The following is an 18,654-nucleotide window of genomic DNA, read 5'->3' on the forward strand; positions in this document are numbered from 1 at the left end:
ATATTACTTCCCAAACTTTCCGATTTACTGGAAGCTTTCCTTGGAGCAAGAAATTCTCCATCCTCAAATGTGTAGGAGAAGAGTCAAGTGTAGGGAAGATGAGGTGGGACAAGCCCTCACGAGAACCATGGGAGACAAGCAGAATCAATGTTATCCCCATCATCTTCACGGGGAAAGAAGTGAAATGACTTGGGGGAAATCACATTGTGAGGAGAGATGAAGTCAGTGAATGTCTCCTTCCTCTTGGTGTGCTTCCGTTTCTGGTGTCCAACAGGGTCGGCAATAAACATCGTCCTCATTTCTTAGTATCATCTACAGTGTAGATACAGAGATAGAAGGACACTCATTTTATAGATGATTGACAAAAGATTAAGTCATTTCCTAAAGGATACTTAGCAAATGTGGCAAATATTCAGCACTTTAAGTAATTTTCAGCATGTTAAGTAATACTTCAAGACATATTCAGCAAATATGGTAACTCTTAATTCACCACCAAAATCGTCCTCAGGGGCGCCTGGGTGGCTCAGTTGGTTAAGCGACTGCCTTCGGCTCAGGTCATGATCCTGGAGTCCCTGGATCGAGTCCCGCATCGGGCTCCCTGCTTGGCAGGGAGTCTGCTTCTCCCTCTGACCCTCCCTCCATCTCATGTGCTTTCTCTCTCATTTTCTCTCTCTCTCAAATAAATAAATAAAATCTTTAAAAAAAAAAAACCTTCCTCAGGTAAAATGTTAATCTCTGATGATTTGGTAATTTTGGTACTGTGTAACTTTTTGTGTGGAGTATTCAAATACAGTTCCAAGTTTTGTTATATTTTTCCTCAGTGTCTGCTGTCTCCCTAGCACTTTTATTTAAGAATCATGAGGCAAAAAGATGCCTGGGTGGCTCAGTCAGTTAAGCATCTGCCTTTGGCTCAGGTCATGATCCCAGGCTCCTGGGATCAAGTCCTGCATCAGGCTCCTTGCTCAGCAGGGAGCCTGCTTCTCCCTCTCCCTCTGCTCCCCCTGCTTGTGCTCTCTCTCTCTAATAAGTAAATAAATAAATAAATAAATTCCTTAAAAAAAATCATGAGGCAGAAAAAGCAGAGTATTTGAAGGGACCTGATTCTATTACCATAAGGATATGTTGGGTTTTTTTTTTTAACTGGAGATATGAATACCAAATTCTTTTTTACATTGATCTAGTGAATGAATACTGGTATTCTTACTCAACTGTAAGCCAGAATATCTTGAAAGCCAAAAGGTTGATAAGCCTAGAAATCTGAAAATTTCTTCATACAGGCTTTTTAAAATCTTATGTACTCAAAAAAAAAAAAAAAAAGCCCAATTGGGTGCTAGGAGATGGTTACTTTCAATATAGGAAAAGAACTGAGATTACTATAGCACCTGTCATTGCCTGGCAGCAATTAACAATATCAAAAATGCTATTGTCGATTACAGTTTAACTTTCACAAAATGACTCCAATCTTACAAAACAGCCCAGTGTGGAAGATGAAAAACCGCATTTCCACCCACCAATACGTAGGTCTGGAGGAGGAACCATGTGAGGTAGAAAAGTGAGTGAAGAATTCTTTTTTCATATGTCATCTGACAAGAAATCTCTAAAGCCACAGGCCCCATTGATCTTCACAGTGATCAAGGTGTTGCTGTTAAAACAGTATCTTACAGTCCCTTTGACAAGTTAATGCATCAGGATGTGGGAATTTACTTACTTATTGTCTCCACCAGAGGGCGTATAGGCCCTGGGAAGAAAGTTACATCATTCTGTCTCCCTTAGCTGTTCGAATAAAGTGAGAGTATAAAATTTACTTGTTAATATAAGCACTGGGAATTACCCAGACGTCAATATCATTGAGCACTGCTTTTTCTGACCTGTAGGAATACGGGGCTAAATATAATTCACATTCCCAGAAATGTAATGGTATTAAATGAAAAATATTGATAGTGTCATGTACTAGGTCTCAAGGTTTTTTTCAGTGTGATAGTGCCCAGATGTTTAACACTTTGGCAATATGCCCACATGCCATTCTCCCTGGAAAGTGTTTAAAATGTCCCAAGTATCTTAGCTCCTTTGATAATGCATTTTCCATTTTAATAGCACTGCCCTAAAAGCTTTGTCCTTTTTTTTATTTTTTTACCCGCATCACATTCCCTCCTGTTTTCCTTGGCTAAATTCTGATTACTCAAATTTCAATTCTTGTAGTCACCAGTTCTTTCAGAATTGTGTATGCAACTTTATGATCACCAAACCCACTAATAGAGACAGAAGTGGCAGAATTGTAAAATTAAAATGGAGAGTTGGACGTCCTAAACTGTTCATTATGCCTCCACCACCAACTCTGCAAGTCCCGATTTTCTTATCTCCAGAACAAGGAGATTAGAACACGGTCCTTCAGTTCTTAATTCTGATTCTTCCCATGAAATTAAATGCTGACCAACATAACATGCCTAAAGATGGTATCATGGAGGTTAAGAGGGTCAAATGATACAACTCAGTGGAAACCAATAAGTAAATCCATAGAAAATATAATTTGTGTTGTTTATCTTCTTCCTTTTGGGTTGGTTTTCTGGCACTATCCTACTGGGAAAAGAATTTGAGAATTTTTATTAAAATCATTTTTAGTCTAGTAATATCTGTAGACTAGCTGGCAAAGTATAGTGTTAACAAATAGGTTAAAGATAATTTTACAGGTCAGTACAATTTTCCTAGTTGTTTAATAGCTTTTTAAAAAAAATATGTTAGTGTCTAACTGTACAGATCTAGTCAACAAAGACGATGGGGTCTTAAGAAATACTATTCATTTTTTTTAATGTAGAATGTTTAATGATGTGAGAAATTTCATGATAAGAAGAAAGTCAAGTTAGAAAAGATTTACCATAGGATGACAGTTTACTTAGGAAATACAAAATGAACAAACAAACTTCTTACCATCTCTAGCCCAAATTTCAGTCTCTAATATTATTCCTCACTAAGAGTAACCAGAGCCCCTTCAAGAAATGGCTGGTTCCAGGTTCAGAAAAGGGAAATACAAGGTGAGCCCAGGTTATCTTGTAACTAAAAGTAAAGAAGCTTTCAATGCCCAATGGATTCAAGAGTGAGGCTGATGTGATTCCCACTGATACCATATCAGCATCAAGATTTTAGTTAACCAAGGGCACCTATGTGGTTCAAGTCAGTGAAGCATCTGCCTTCAGCTTGGGTCATGATCCCAGGGTCCTGGGATCGAGTCCCGTATCGGGACTTCTCCCTCTCCCTCTGCAGCTCTCCCTTCCTGTGCTCTCTAAAAAAAAAAAGGATTTTAGTTAGCCAAAAGACATTGGGTCTACGAAAATCTCCTAAGTCCTTCATGACTATCACATGAGCTATTAAAACTTCTTTGTCACCATTTGAGGAAGTCATTAAACCAACTCCTCAGTTTGAAACTGGTAAGTAAAGGGAAGCATCACACATTTACTCTGCCTTTCCCACAGACCTTTATTTCAGAATACCAGCCAATAGATGTTGATGATGAGAGAAATATAAAATCACCATTTGAAGTCCCTAGTGAAATTACTAACTCAGACAAGGATTATCAGCTGGTGTTAAAATTATCAAATGGTTGATTGGTGGGAAATGAATTTTCTATGTAGTTTGTCCAGGGCACATCAAAAAATATTATACTCTCATCACAAGGGGGAAACCATGGCTGTACAATGGAGAATAAGGCCATCACCACCCTAATTCATTGACCAAACTTAGCACCGCCAGTGGTGGAACAACCAGGAACTACACATTTCTAGTGGGTTGCCTGTGGTGTAGACATATATCTACACGTGGTGTACTCTAAACTAAAACATTTGACTTGAATCTGTCAAGCCTTTAGATGTAACTTCCACTTCATAGGAAATATATAAAAGAATAAGTTAAAAGTTGTCAAAAAAATAAAAAAGGAATCAGACAAATCCAGAAGATGAAAAAATATCACAGGACAGATCCGTGTCATGAAGAGATTCTTCTAGAGTAAGTGAGGGGTGAGGTATACAGCTGTAGTAAATGTACACTGGACTAGATCCTGATTTGGATAGACCAACTTTAAGTGGTATTTTGAGGGCAACTTGTGAAATATGGACTGGGAATATTAAAAATTATGATTAGTTTTGTGAAGTATGATTAATATTTTTAGCTATGAAGAAAAAAAATTTTAATGCATACTAAGGTACTCAAAGTGTTTATGCTCATTAATTACAAAAATGTTAATGGTGGTGGAGTATAGGCTTTGGTTTGATCCCTGACTTCACCATTTACCAGCTGGTCAAGGCATGCAAACTCTATGCCTTAGTTACCCTGTTATGCTATACCTACCTTACAGGTAATGAGAATTATATGAGATGAGATGATACATAATTTAACAACTATCTATAGCAATTTTCCCATTAACTTCCGGATGGTTGATCTATTTTTCTATCCTAAATTTTCAAAAATCTCTTCTTTGTTCCAGTTTTAAGCTTTCACTTGATTTCATTCTGATTTCCACTCAAGATTTTTTTGTTCTCTCTGTGCTATGAGGACTCTGTGAAATTATCCTTTGTTATCTCTGCACCACTGAGTACTCTGGTTACATAATTATTCACTTCTCTTAAGACTTTTGTCACTGAAGAACTCAACAATCCCTGCCACTGTGTCACTTGGTGACTGCTCATTTAGGACAATATCTTTTTTCTTACTGACTCTTCATAATCTCCTTCATTTGTTTATTTCCTAAAATAGTCCTGCCTGATTTATTCTCATCCGTTCATTCATTCTCTCCCCTTCTCCCCCTCCCACTGTTTCTCATTCTGTTTCTTTCTGTCTCAGGAAAGAGATGTAAGGGAGAACAGTTTTTCTCCTTGAACGTTCCTATACCTCTCTTGTCTTCCTGATTCCTTTATCTTGCTCTTCAGTGGAGTCTGAATCAAGTGTGCTTTGTGTAAACCCTTGAACTGCCTCGCTGTCCTGTCTCCAACTCTCTCCCCAGTGTGGGCACTGACTTTTGTCACCCTCAATGATCAGAAGCAGCCATGATAAGTCTTCCTTAACCTCTTCTTTTTTCAGATTTTATGTATTTATTTGCCAGAGAGAGCAAGAAAGCACAAGCAGGGAGAGCAGCAGAAGGAGAGAAGCAGGCTCCCCACTGAGCAGGAAGCCCAACTCAGGGTTCGATCCCAGGACCCTGAGATCATGACCTGAGCCGAAGGCAGATGCTTAACCGACAGAGCCACCCAGGCGCCCCAATCTCTTCTTTCTTAACTAAATCCAAAATCTTTGTTGTGATCTCTGATTTTCAGACTTTTCAGTTGCTTGGGTTGTGATGAATGGATCTTAATTTACATATAAGGGCTTGCTTGCTTTTCCAGTGATCTATTTAACTCTCTCATTTGATTGCAGCTGCTTGTGGCCCTCCCCAACCTGTCCCTCATTTGCACGGGAGGAATTCCCTTCCATATTTTCATCACACTTATTTTTCAGTTCCTGCAATTTCTGTGCGAAGAACAGAAACATTCTATTTTCTGGAGCAAATTCCCCCAAGAAAACCGACTCTGATGAAGAACCCATGTTGAGAGATTAAATGAAAATGATGATATGGCAAAGGCCATTCATTCCTTTAAAATCTCCTACTTGTTTCTTTAGGGATCTGAATAGTTAGAGTCACTAATACATGGCAAACTGAGCTGTTTGGATCACAAGCTACCAGAGATCCTCCCCGCCCCCAGTGTAAGGACGTAAGCTGTTCAGTGACTCCAGGAGGGTCCACATTATTGTCCAGTGTGCCCTAACCATTGCTGTGGGGTCATGTCTCAGCTTAATCCCTTGCACTCCCACTTTTCCTAAGTGGCCCGGAAAAGAGACTCAGAGCTCTAATATCTTCATCTGTAAAATCAAAAACAAGTGAATAGTACTTCTGAAGGGTGAGATAAATAAAAGTTAGGTAAAGATACTTATGTATCTGTTAAACACCCCCTCCCAGAGAGAGAAAGAGAGCACGAGCAAGTGACACATGTACTTCTACCAGGAGTATCTATGATTTCCCATCCTTCTAACTTTTACGTGAGATTGACTCTGACTTCCATTCCGTGTCCTCTGGAGTCCAAAGCTCTTCCCAACATTTCTCCACATTGGTTTTATTTTCATGAGCATCCTTACTCTAAGCTCCTTGCTTCTAATTAATCAGTTTGATTTACGAACAGCCATCCCACTGCCCCTCATATGCGGTTTCTATTCTACATGACATTAACACAGATGTCGAACTTGGACACTTGGACACTTCCTGTGTTTCATTGCCCACCCTACCCTCACCCAAAACCAAAGCCCAGGGAAAACAAAACCCTGCATGCAAGGCTTTTCCTTTGGCAGCCAACTTGAATAAAAGGAGATTACAGAGGAAGGGGAGAGAAATATTACAGCAATACAATACAAGCACTCAGCAAGTCCTACACCATCCATCCCTACGGGTTGTTCTTTGGCCCTTTTTCCCGGGTCTACCTCCAGGCTTATGCCATCGTGCCAACTTTATGCTCCCTGGTAGGAAATTAGTGCTCCCTAGGACTCCAAATTTTCTCTCCAAGTAGAGCCAGTTCCCTCTTTTCTATCTCTAATCATGTTTAGCCCCTTCACCAAACCAATTGAGCTCCTCAGTAGAAAAGGGTGGGGAGTTCATTCCATAGGATTTGTCTTCCTTAGAAGTTGTAAATAGCATTTTCCCCATCCACTACATAATGGTTTGAGTTCTTGATGAAAATGTGGCTATAGGATCAGGTGTTTTTTTTTTAATGCCGTTTACTTAGAGTTTATAGACCTAAGAACAGAGAACTACCTCAAAATAAACATAAGAAGTAGAACACACACAGGATCAAGGTTATGTGCAAGTGCAGTTTGGCTTCAATGTTCCCAAATAGTTGTAGTGACTTAAAAAGAGAAAGAGAGACCTTGATAAATATTGTTCAAGGTCTACTCTTATCAGTAAATGGCCTTGATCTTGGCTATTGGGTCCAGAGTTGAACAGGCTGTGTATATAACCCACTGGCTTCTGTTGACTTTGGAAGCTTTATACCTCTTCAGTGACAAAACGCTTGCCATTTCCAAGCTTTCTAATATACATACAATGCACACTTTGCTTCTACTGATATTTCTTTGTCCCAAGAGATAGAGTTATGAGTTTAACTACGCTTTTGTTTAAGCCTATTATTTATAACCTTTGAAAAGTATGCCATTTTAAGGTGAACAGAACAAGGAGAGGAAAATAACATCAATTCAAATAACACATCTCAATAGAACCACCTTTGGGTCCTCCTTTGAGAGATATTTTTTAAACACTTATAGTGCCTAATCTGTGGCCAGTATCAGATGAACCCAAGGTGAACTGGAGGCTGGAGTGTGGAGAAAGTTCTTGCTATCTTTTCTTTGAACTTCAGTTAAGCAGCCAACAAAAACAGCATGTCCCATGACTTCAGATGCTTCAACCAGTTTTTCAAATAAGTCTTGGTAGATTAATACTGTGGCAGTGAGCTTGTTGGGTTACACTTTTAAAGTTGAAAATTATCAATTTCTCAAATGTTCACGTCTCATATGGGTTTCTATGGAAACATTGTGGTATATAGACACAGCGTGGCTTAGGGGAAGGAAATGACTATAACTTTCAGCCTCATCTTTATTCTACCACTTACCATCAGTGGGACATTGGGCAAATCACTTCACCCCTCTAAAGTGTCAGACAACATAAGAAATGATTATGCATCTGTCATCTATTGATTTGAGGCCCTCCTTGCTTTGCTGACCACTCTGTGAAATAGGGATCATTCTTTTTTAATTTTTCTAAAATTTGTTTACATCTTACAGGGTCTAGTACTTTTTAAATAATTGGAATTCAATGAAAAATAAAGCTACTCTGTTGATAACTGTCATGATCTTAGAGTCATCTCCCAAAGCTCCTCTCAACATTTGACCATAATAATAACATGCTGACTTAGAAGCCTACTTATTTCTCCCCAAATAAGAAATCAATGTAGGTCAGTCCTCCTGAAGATTCTTCCAACTTTGGAATGCGTTGATGATTTCTTGAGGATTGTGATCAGAATGGCAAGAGAGAAAACAAATATAGAGACAACATATTAGTCATTTATATCCTTAATTAAGTACTATTTGAATTTTTCTTTGGACGAGTTATCTTAGAACTGTTTGGGCGTATCCAAGCTTGTAGATGGATATAACCTCTTATACACAGAAAGCAGGATTTCTGTGAGGGCAACGCTGCTTCTAGCCTAGCATTTTATAACACAGTATCACTTCTGGCCAAGCAAGTCACAGCCCACCCAGACTCAAGGGGAGGGGAATTGACTCCACCTGTCAAAGAGAAGAGTATCATCTTTGGTCTGCCACAAGTTCATTTTCCAGAAACATCACTCTCAAATATTTTTACCTAAAATGACATTTCAGAAAACCATGATGGATTGTAAGAGTCACATAGGCAGGATTTGATCTAAGATACAGAGAAATTCTCTCTCTGTTTTGGAGGTAAGTATACCCTAATGTAATATAATGTGTAATAATGCCCTATTTTAGGGATCCATTTTCCTTGTTAATGTGCCTTCAGGAAACTCCCACTTCAGGTTAGGATAAGTTACTTCATCAAAGTTGTGGGTGGTTGGATAGGGAGAAGAAATCATTCTATTAATTCCAAAAGGAATTAATATTTATGTTTGTATCCGACAGTCACACGCTGAATGTGAAAAATAATGTCTCAGGGTCTGGTAGTTGTGTTTTATCTACTTTTTTTTTTAAGGTTTATTTATTTATTTATTTGACAGAGAGAGACACAGTGAGAGAGGGAACGCAAGCAGGGGAAGTGGGAGAGGGAGAAGCAGGCTTCCTGCGGAGGAGGGAGCCCGATGCAGGGCTTGATCCCAGGACCCCGGGATCATGACCTGAGCCAAAGGCAGACGCTTAACAACTGAGCCACCCAGGCACCCGTGTGTTTTATCTACCTTAATAAAAAACTAATGTGCCTTCTTATTTTCAGCCTAGAGTAGCATCTGAGGACATTGCCTTGATGTTCAAAGCTTTGCAGATAAAATCAGCAGGCTAGAAAACAACAACCAGTGCAGAACTGCTCCATCTTTTCAGAGCTACAGGTTACACAAACTTGATTTGTCAGCTTTGGATTCTAGTCATTGACAGAGGTAATCGTCCTGTGACCAGGCCCCATAGATGGGAGCTTCTCAGCAGGTGTGCCATGAATAGGTGACTGGAGTGCAGAGACAGTCAGGATTTGGCAAGCTGGCTGGGTGCTGGAAGAGCTAGAGCGCCCCACCCCTGCTCCCCGACCAATGACCTCCAGCTTCAAGCAGGCCCTTCCAGTTACCCCCATGTGTCTAAAATAGAATAATTTTTGTGTACCATGTTAAGGGAAAAAATTAAGAACAACCTGTCATCAGATTTTTAAGCATCCAGGATGGAAGGTCACCTAGTCTAATATCTAGACTAATTTATCAACAAATATATCTGTTTTTCTAACAACAGCAAGGTTCTAGAACACTGGTCTCACTGGTTGATTTTTTTTGTAATTGTGGTAAAATACACAACAAAATTTACCATCTTAGCTATTTTTAAGTGTACAGTTCAGTAGTGTTAAGTACATTTATATTGTTGGGCAACCAATTTCCAGAACGCTTTTCACGTCACAAAACTAAAATTCTGTATCCCTTAAACAACAACTCCTTATGGCCCCCTCCTCCCAGCCTCTAGCAACCACCATTCTCTTTTCTGCCTCTATGAATTTGACTACTCGAAGTACCTCATGTGAGTGGGATTGTACAGTATCTGTTTTCTTGTGACTGGCTCATTTCACTTAGCATAATGTCCTCAAGATTCAGATGTGTTGTAGCATATGTCAGCATATTCTGACATATCATATCACTCAATCACAGTTGAGTGATATTCCATTGTTTGTGTCTACCACATTTTGTTTAACTCACCTATGTTTTATGCATGTTTTTATTATTGATACAAATTTACCTGACCTTCTGGAGCAAAATCAGGGTATGTAGAGCCACTGCATTATGACTCATTGTCATTTATTATCCCTCTTAAGTAAATACATCTGCTTATAAGTCAGCCACAATATTTAGGGGTTTTTTTGGGGGGGGATGCTTGTTTGTTTGTTTTTGCTTTTGCTGTGGTAATGTTAATGGGTGTTATCTAATAAAAATGGGGCGAAAATTATTAGAACTCTAGTCCAGGCCAAAGAACTTGAGTATCTCTGACATTGGATGGAATACCTTCGATGGTTGGATTCACTATAGGATTGTATTAATGAGGACTCTTGGTTGCCAAGGCCTCGGGGCATCTCACAGAATCTAAAGAGAAATCTAAGGAGTAGAAACGGAAGGACTTCCTTGAGAACAGCTGGACCGGGAACTCATATGGCATCAAGACTTTCTCTCTTATATCTACTTTTCTCTTGTCTATCAGCCTCATCCTTCTCTCTTTGTGCATCCTGGCCTTCTCCACATGGCAGAAAACATAGCCGCTTCAGGATCTAACTGAGCTGAACAACTTTCAGCCCCTGACTGACTTTAGCGGCCTTCAAGGAGCTCAGACTCCCCAGAGCCCACTTCAGATGTGACCATGAGGACAGTGAACACCCTGCCAGAGAGAGGATCCCAGGGCCTAGAGTACACAGGCGAGGGATTCGCCACAGAGAACATGATCAACATGACTGACGGGCTACACACACCACCAGACGCAGACCTTACAGCTTCTGCCTGTGAGATTCTGTTTTGTAGAGAAGCTGTGGTTGCTGAGTTTCCTCTTTTTCCAAACGGGGGTATTTACTGCAGTTACCAAGCCTTACTTTGCCATGTTCTCAGCCAAACATGACACAAGCAGAGTCTGTGTGGTCTCATCTTCTCACGGTGCCTCCAATGATACAGCTCCGTGTGTCTGACTCCTCTGTCCCAGTCTCCATCCCCTGTCCTGCTTCCCCACTTCTGCTCACAGAGGACTGGGACAGCAGGAAAAGGGGTGCTCCGCCCTGTCTACCCTTCCCTGTTTTATCAAACCCAGCTGGTATGCCTCTGATCTTTCTTTCCTCAGAAGGAGGTCCTTCACCGTCTAATCAGGGGCTAGTGAGCTGAGATACAGCTTGTGCCTTCCCAACATGCTTAGCATGTGAGTGCTGGTCTGTCCTGATCTGGCCCTGCTGGGACATCCAAAATTAATCATCCATCCCACAACCAGCTGTTCCTAAACACCTTCTGCCTTTCCCTTCTTGCCAACAATAGCAGAAGGTCTTCGGGGCTTTGCACTGAGGCCTTCAGGGCGCAGCTGATTCCTAGTCATGAGTCATTTAACTTCTCTCAATCTTAGCTTCCTCATCCAGAAGAAAAGATAATAATAATAGTATAAACCTCATAGGGTGATCGAGAGGGTTAAGTGAGGCAATCCATGAGAGCCCTCAGTTCAGTGTCTAACCCATAGTAAGCATGCAATATGTTTACTTTTAGTAGTAGTCTCAGTTCAAAATAGTGGATGGAATTAGACACTGGAGATTTCAATCTGACTTAATAAATCAAGAGGTCTGATCTGTGAAAATCTCAATAGAATTCCTTTTTTTTTTTTAAAGATTTTATTTATTTAGAGACAGAGAGAATGAGAGAGAGAGCACATGAGAGGGGGGAGGGTCAGAGGGAGAAGCAGACTCTCTGCGGAGCAGGGAGCCCGATGCGGGACTGGATCCAGGGACTCCAGGATCATGACCTGAGCCGAAGGCAGTCGCTTAACCAACTAAGCCACCCAGGCGTCCTCAGTAGAATTCCTATGTCACTTCCCATCACTAAATTTCATTGATTACAGTAACTTCTAGGTGATTTATATATCCACTCTCCTAGATATACCCATGGGTTGGGGGTTGGAGTGAAGGGTTGGAACCTCTTTGGAATTCTCATCCTGCTATGACTTGAAAAAGATGTATACTGGGAGATATGCCTCTGTACCTTATGGGATGATCCTTGTTAAGAAGTTGGAGGTGGACCTCTGATTTCCCTTGTTCCTGCACTTTCCAGCCTCACAGGTGAATCACAAGAGTGTTTTCTTTGCTGGTAATTGCATGGTTTCCAGGGCTGGTGGGAGGCATAGCTGTACCCTAAAGTCAATAATGACTTCCAAAGATATGTTTACTTTGACTTTAGTTCTATTGGAATTCTGTAACCTTGGGCAGTTCTCAAATATATTTTTTCCGAAGGGCAAAGTCAAGAGGTTCCCCATCCCCTATCTTCTTCTTAGGAAGAGAGATAGAAGACCATCAGAAATAGGACAGAGCTGCTGCTCTTCAGGTTCTGAGAATTTCAACTTGTGGGACTTCCATGGTGAGATTTTAGGTTCATCCCGTAAACAACTCCCTCTCCATCCAAGGCCCTCTGCCATGAAAAGGGAACTCTTGGCAATGCAGCCATTTATAGTTCTGCCATTTTGGTTTTCCTTCAGTACCATTCCTCTGTGGATAATGCACATGACAAATATATTACCTACTATGTAAACAAATACAGAAAGTTCTCTTTTTTATCTCCCATAACATTCTGAAACCTAGAGCATTAAGCAATCTCTTGTAATAATAATCACAATTTCTGTAAGAGTTACTTAGTGCTATGCAGTGTTTTAAGTACTCACTGATGATTCATAACGCCTCTATGAGTTGGTGGCTTTGTTATCCCCTTTGTAAAGGTAAGAAAATTGAGGCACAGAGAGATTAAGATCATGAGGCTGGTAAGTGGAAGAGCTGAGAAGCTAATGCAGGTATCCTGGTTCCAGAATCAGACTGCTAGCCACTGTGTTAGACAGCCCCTAAGATGGCCCCAATGATCCCTGCCTTCTGGCATTCATGCCCTTGTGTGGGAGCTGAAAATTCTGACTTACTTCTAATAAATAGAACAGCAGAAGTGACGAGATAGTACTTCTGAGGTTGGGATATAAAACAACAGTAGGGTCTATTTGGGGCACTCCTCGCTCTCTTGGGTGACTCACCCTGGGGGGAAGCCAGCTGCCATGGCATGCAACAGCCCTGTAGGGAAGCCCACAGGAATAGACTGAGCACAAATTTCTGTCTGCCAACAGCTATAGGAGTGAGCCTGGCAACAGATTCCTCAGCCCCAATCTGACCTTGAGATGACTGCAGCTTTGGAAAAGACCTTGAGCCATAGGTACCCTGCTAAGAGGTCTGGACTCCTGGCCCATAGAAACTGTGAGTTAATATTTGTTATTTTATGCTACTAAGTTTCGGGGTAATTTGCTATATAGCAACGATACAACTGCTAAACAATACTGGGGGGGGTTGGGGGTTTTTTGGTTTATTTTAAATGATACAAGATATTACAATGAGAATTTGCATTTCTTTCTTTTTTTAAAAAAGAGAATTTGCCTTTCTTAATAAAGCCTGTAATTAGCAGAGGCACTTAGCTATTTGTGGTGCCTGTGTTGATGGCTTATTCCAAGCAAGTTTTTTATTCCTATTGAGCAGAATTACTTCTGTAACAATTTCATGGCTGATTTTTTTTTTGAAACTTAGCAAAGACTTTCTGAAATTCTAAATTTCTTCACTGCTTCCCGTTATCGAATTCCTCTCTCAAAGAAATCAATTTGTCATGCCTACCTCACTGGAATTATGTGAACAACTTTTGGTTAATGAGGAGTGATAGGCTCATGAGCTTGGGCAGTATGAAGAATCACCAGTAGGTAGTGACGCAGCCTGCCTTTCCCATCTGGTGCTTTCAGTGTCTTTTTTTTTCACTCTTTTCTTTTTTTTTCTTATCGCTGTGTGAGTGTGAGTGAAGCTGTGTGTATCTGTGTATAGGATATCTATTCATAATGTTCTCATCTGGTACAATGAACATATTCTGACCAGAACATTTTCCCTAGATTCCTACAAAATTATCAAATGATTTTCATTCAGGTTCATTAAATTTTTTTATATTTATCAGTTTAGCTTAGAAATGGTGAGGGACTATTATGGTCTTGTCCATCTGATTTGTACATTTTATTAATGAAGTTGAGCTAAGAAACTCTTTAACATATTTATCAATAGAGGCCAAGGATGTATGTGTTCAGTGAGTTGTCAGCCTCTGTTCCTTCAGTCTTTGCCCCATAATCATGAGAGAATGCCCTCCTTTAAGGATTTACCATCACAATTTTGGACATCCAAGAGGGCCCCTCCACCATCCATAACATTTAGTAATCTGTGGTTGTGCCAATTGATACTCATGTGCAGGAGCTAGGCACTTACCTAGTGGGTAAACACCTGAACATCAGCCCAAAATCAATATCTTAATGTTTTGTGGCAGACATATTTTATAGAGGAATCCTATGTGGTAGTGTTATTTGTAAGTTGACATGGTCTTAAAAACACATCTCTGAGTACCAAGGGGCTAACTAATCTTTTTGGTTTTGTTGTTCTCTTGTTTCTCCTCAAAGTCCTTTGGCTTGGATCATGTTCAGTTTGTCATCTCGTCAAGATTTTTCAATATGTGAAAATACTTTTCCCTTGCTCTTTTTAAATAAAAGATGCAAAAGATTGCTTAAATTGTGTGTTTGTGTGTGTGTGTGTGCGCACATGTGTGTTTACCAATGCGTTATTGGGGCAGGGCTTCAGTTTTTTACATTCTTACCCATCAGCCTTGCCACTGCCCTTAAGTGACTTTAGATTCAAAAGCTGATTTACCAGGGGTGCCTGAGTGGCTCAGTCAGTTAGGCTTTCAACTCTTGATCTCAGCTCAGGTCTTGATCTCAGGGTCTCGATCTTAGGGTCGTGAGTTCACACCCAGTGTGGAGCCTACTTAAGAAAAAAAGAAAAAAAAAAGCTGATACACCAAAGATAGAGCGATGGTTACATCATTTCACCAAGAGAACCAAGGTGAATACTTTGCAAACAACTATTGACCCTACATCTCCTGCCAAAATTTCAAACACCATGAGACAGCATTGGAAGACATCCAATGAGAGTTATTAGTTTGGAGCACTGAGGCCAAGGGTTGCTTTGCAGGATTCATATGGCACATGAGGGTTGATAAGGGCAAAGAAATTTTGATGAATAAAGCAAAAAGCTTGTTTTGTAAGTGAGCAGTCAGATAGAAGAGGCAACCAATGTGTCTCTGAAACAGGGCCAGCCTCCAAAAAACATGTGTCTCCGGGCCTAACTGCAGGACCTTAGGAAGACAGCTTCATCCATCTGCCACTTGAAATCCTCTGGTATAGGATGGTCTCTGTTTGCTCTGAAATTAGAAGTTACATTTTTAAATACCTGCCCCTCCCCCCCAAAAAAGTATCATGTTATTTCAAATCTACTCCTAGGTATCTACAGTGTTGGAATTCAATCTGTCTGGGCTTCTGAAATGATTGAGCTCAACTCTAAACTCTTTGAGGGCAGGATTGGATCTTTTCATGTCTATAAATTACCATTCCTGGCACAGTGTCTGGGCAGCCTGAACACTCAGCAACTCTTGACTCTTTCATGAATGAAAGATGGACACAGGAAAATGAGGAAGGGGCCACCAAAGATAAGCCTCACTTCATAATTTCACCTTGCGTTGTTCTCACGTGTCAGGCTAAAATCATGTTGGATTAGTGAGCAGTTCAACAGGGGTCAATCTCATTGCAGGAATGCCATAGGCCCTAGGTAGTTACAATATTTGCTATCATTAGCTTGCTAACAGACCCCACTGCCTGTATGTAAATACAAGGCGCCAGATGAGGCAGACATTTGCTCTGTGGCCCTACTAGTCCCACAACTACCTGCTTACCCACTGGGTAATAGGAGTGGGGAGAGGCCTTGCTATGTATAGATATTTATGCTATGTTTCTTCCTCTTGGGTTGCACTGAACGAATGGGTAAGTTGACCACAAAGCAAAAAAGGTCAGGATCAGATCACATCAAGCTGTTACCTATGTTCTCAGAGGAGAACTAAGTGCTGAGCTGGGGAAAGGGCTAAGAAAGGGCTGTTGCTGGTGCTTCTTAACCTCTCCTTCCTCATCATGAGCAATCAGCCGGTCTCAGGGTTGCATACCTCTTTCCCTAGAAAGCAACTGAGCAGACACCAGCCATTACTGGAATATGCCCCTTGGGGGTCTCATTCCTGCCACTACCACAAACAACTGATGAAAGGATTCTGAGAGGAATTTTGATAAATACAATTCTCATCACTTTATTGCATTTCAGTGTTTTCCATTGGCCCTCATGGGTTGGCTACCAGGGCACCTGCCCAGCTGACCCACCCTTTCACTTGACTTTGATTCCGAGGGGACCTGGAGTATAGCACAGAGGAGCAGGCTGAGAGCTGAGAAGCAAAACCTCAGAACAGCATTTTGTGAAGTCGCTCTACACTTTTGGAGAACAAGGTATGCGGGGGACTATTTGGAATGAGTTAGCACATGGGACTGGCTAGAATTTAAGATAAGAAGTCTTTATGAAAGCAAGTGTCAAGGGAGGTTGGAAAGGAAGTAAACAAGGAGGAAAATATACAACAGTGAGGAAGTTTCAGTATTAGAAAAGGCTGAGATGTGCCCTTGTTTTGGTGGCGTACACATAATAATGAAGATTTATTTCTCACTGATGCAACAAGCAGTTTGAGTCAGGTAGCCCTTGTCTATCACATACTGGCCTCCAACACGTGTTCTGCAGTCACCATGGGGAGGGAAAAGAGAAGTGGCCAATCTTGAAGAAGCTTCCTTAAGGCCAGGCTGGGAGTGACTGACAGAGCTGGTGACCTCATCCAGTTAGCCTTGTGCTAACCCAGTCACCTGGCCCCAACCTCACTACAAGAGAAGCCAGGACAGGTGGTACCCAGGTACCTAGGAAGAGAACGATGAGATGGAATTTGAAGACCCATAGCGTTGTTTCTGCAACAATCCACCCTCTGACAACCTCGAACAATTCTGTTGTTCTTCTCATTCATAGAACACACTGACCCCTTCCCTCAAGGGAGGCTCCCTAAAGGACTGTCAGTCCCCTTCCAGCTGAAAGTCTAGGGTCTCTGGCATAGACTCCATCACGTCAGAGATGCCTCCTCTTGGTCCGAACATCTCTGAACTAAAAAGACACACCCTGGACTGATGAACCGGGGTGAAGTAGGGGTAGAGTAAGTGCAAGAAAACACTCCCACTTAGAATAGGAAAGAGTGGGACACATATAGGGATCACTGCTTTACAACCACTCTGAAATTCCCATGCGAGACACCAGGAAGACCTTCTAGTGTTAAGGTAGGGAAACTCCTTGATTAGTGTTGGATCACACTGTCTGAGAGGGAATTCCATGGCCATTGTTATCTGAGTGCCGTGGCTGAAATGGGTACTGGGAAGTATGCTCTCACTGGCGGCTGCACAGCCATCTTGGACCACTTGCTGTTCAAGGGGTTCAAAATAGGAGAAAAGTCTTCATGGAGCCTGTGTGTGATGGCATTGGTATTTTGGGCCCCTCATGGGGATGAGATTTGATGTGTCTTAGTCATCTCCCCCCCCCCCCAACACACACACACACATTTGCACAGAAGGCCAGGTCAGGGCTGATTCAGGAGCCCCGTCCCCTACTCCATGTCCCCATGCCAAAGCTCCCAGCCATCTTCTTCCCAACCATTGCTCTGCATGCCCTGCCTTGTTCACTGGTCACATTGGCTGCACACAACTCTTTAACTTATTTCTTGCTTTCTCTCACTTTCCATGCTGGTATGGACTGAACTGTGTCCTCCCCCCTCCCCAAAATTTGTATCTTGAAGCCCTCACCCCCAGTCCTCAGAAGGTGACTGTATGTGGAGATGGGAGTTTAAGGGGATAATTAAGGTTAAAAGAGGTCATATGGGTGGAGCCCTAATCCAATATGACTGGTTCCTTATAAAAAGCATCAGAGACACCAGGGATGCCCATGCCCAGAAGAAAGACCGTGTGAGGACTCAGGACAAGGATGGCCATCTGCAAGCCAGGGAGGGAGGCCTCAGGAGAAACCACACCTGCTAGCACCTCGATCTCCGACTTCCAGCCTCCAGAACTGGTTAAGCCCCCAGTCTGTGGTATTTTGCTATGGGAGTCCTCGAGAACCAATACACCGACCTATCACATTTTCTCAAATTCCTCTTGACATGCCATTAGCCTGCTCCCACCGCCTTCGCACCACTAGTGACACAGCTGAAGAGAAGTAAATAAAATAGATAAGCTTTGAGGTAAAATCAGAAATAAACGTTCCGTCTCTTGTTTTCCTCAGCTATAAAATAAGTGAGTGTCCATAACTTGAAGACTGTGATTCCAAACCATCTCCTGGAAAAGCGCCTCCTTCAAAAGTACCCAGATGACCTCTTCAGATTCTTCATATTCCATCTCCCATCCTCTGCTAAGACATCTGTTTTCAATTTAAAATATTCACATTTCAACAGCATTTCCCCTCTCTTTCCTTTTGCATTGCAAAATTATTCAAAACAGAATGACCCAGGTGCTGTTATGGATGAAATTCGCTTTTGTTTGTTTCTCTGAGAATTTAAATCCCATTTATAACATAGTTTTTTCAATAAAATATGTTCTGAGTCCCAAATATTCTATTCACAGTGCATCTTTGGAACATACTATTTGTGAATCGGGACTATCCAAACAGGGTTGCACTGAAAGAAGTCCTAT

At 41.4% G+C, this 18,654-nt stretch overlaps 2 long non-coding RNA genes across 2 annotated transcripts; one reads left to right on the forward strand and one right to left on the reverse strand.

The window, feature by feature from the left end:
• Nucleotides 1-215: 215 nt before the first annotated feature.
• Nucleotides 216-10,555, reverse strand: LOC141372791 (uncharacterized). The gene is made up of 3 exons (XR_012378204.1): nt 10,400-10,555; nt 3,156-3,273; nt 216-312 (listed from the first exon to the last, which is right to left on the reverse strand). It is a non-coding gene; the product is annotated as an uncharacterized lncRNA (long non-coding RNA).
• Nucleotides 10,556-13,034: 2,479 nt separating this feature from the next.
• On the forward strand, nt 13,035-18,464 carry LOC141372720 (uncharacterized). Its single transcript, XR_012378119.1, has 3 exons — nt 13,035-13,246; nt 16,214-16,392; nt 18,248-18,464. It is a non-coding gene; the product is annotated as an uncharacterized lncRNA (long non-coding RNA).
• The last annotated feature ends 190 nt before the right edge of the window (nt 18,465-18,654 follow it).

The sequence above is a fragment of the Callorhinus ursinus genome, unplaced genomic scaffold (genome assembly GCF_003265705.2).
Source record: "Callorhinus ursinus isolate GAN/ISIS: 27379988/994484 unplaced genomic scaffold, GSC_fseal_2.0 scaffold5, whole genome shotgun sequence".
Lineage (NCBI taxonomy): Eukaryota > Metazoa > Chordata > Mammalia > Carnivora > Otariidae > Callorhinus > Callorhinus ursinus.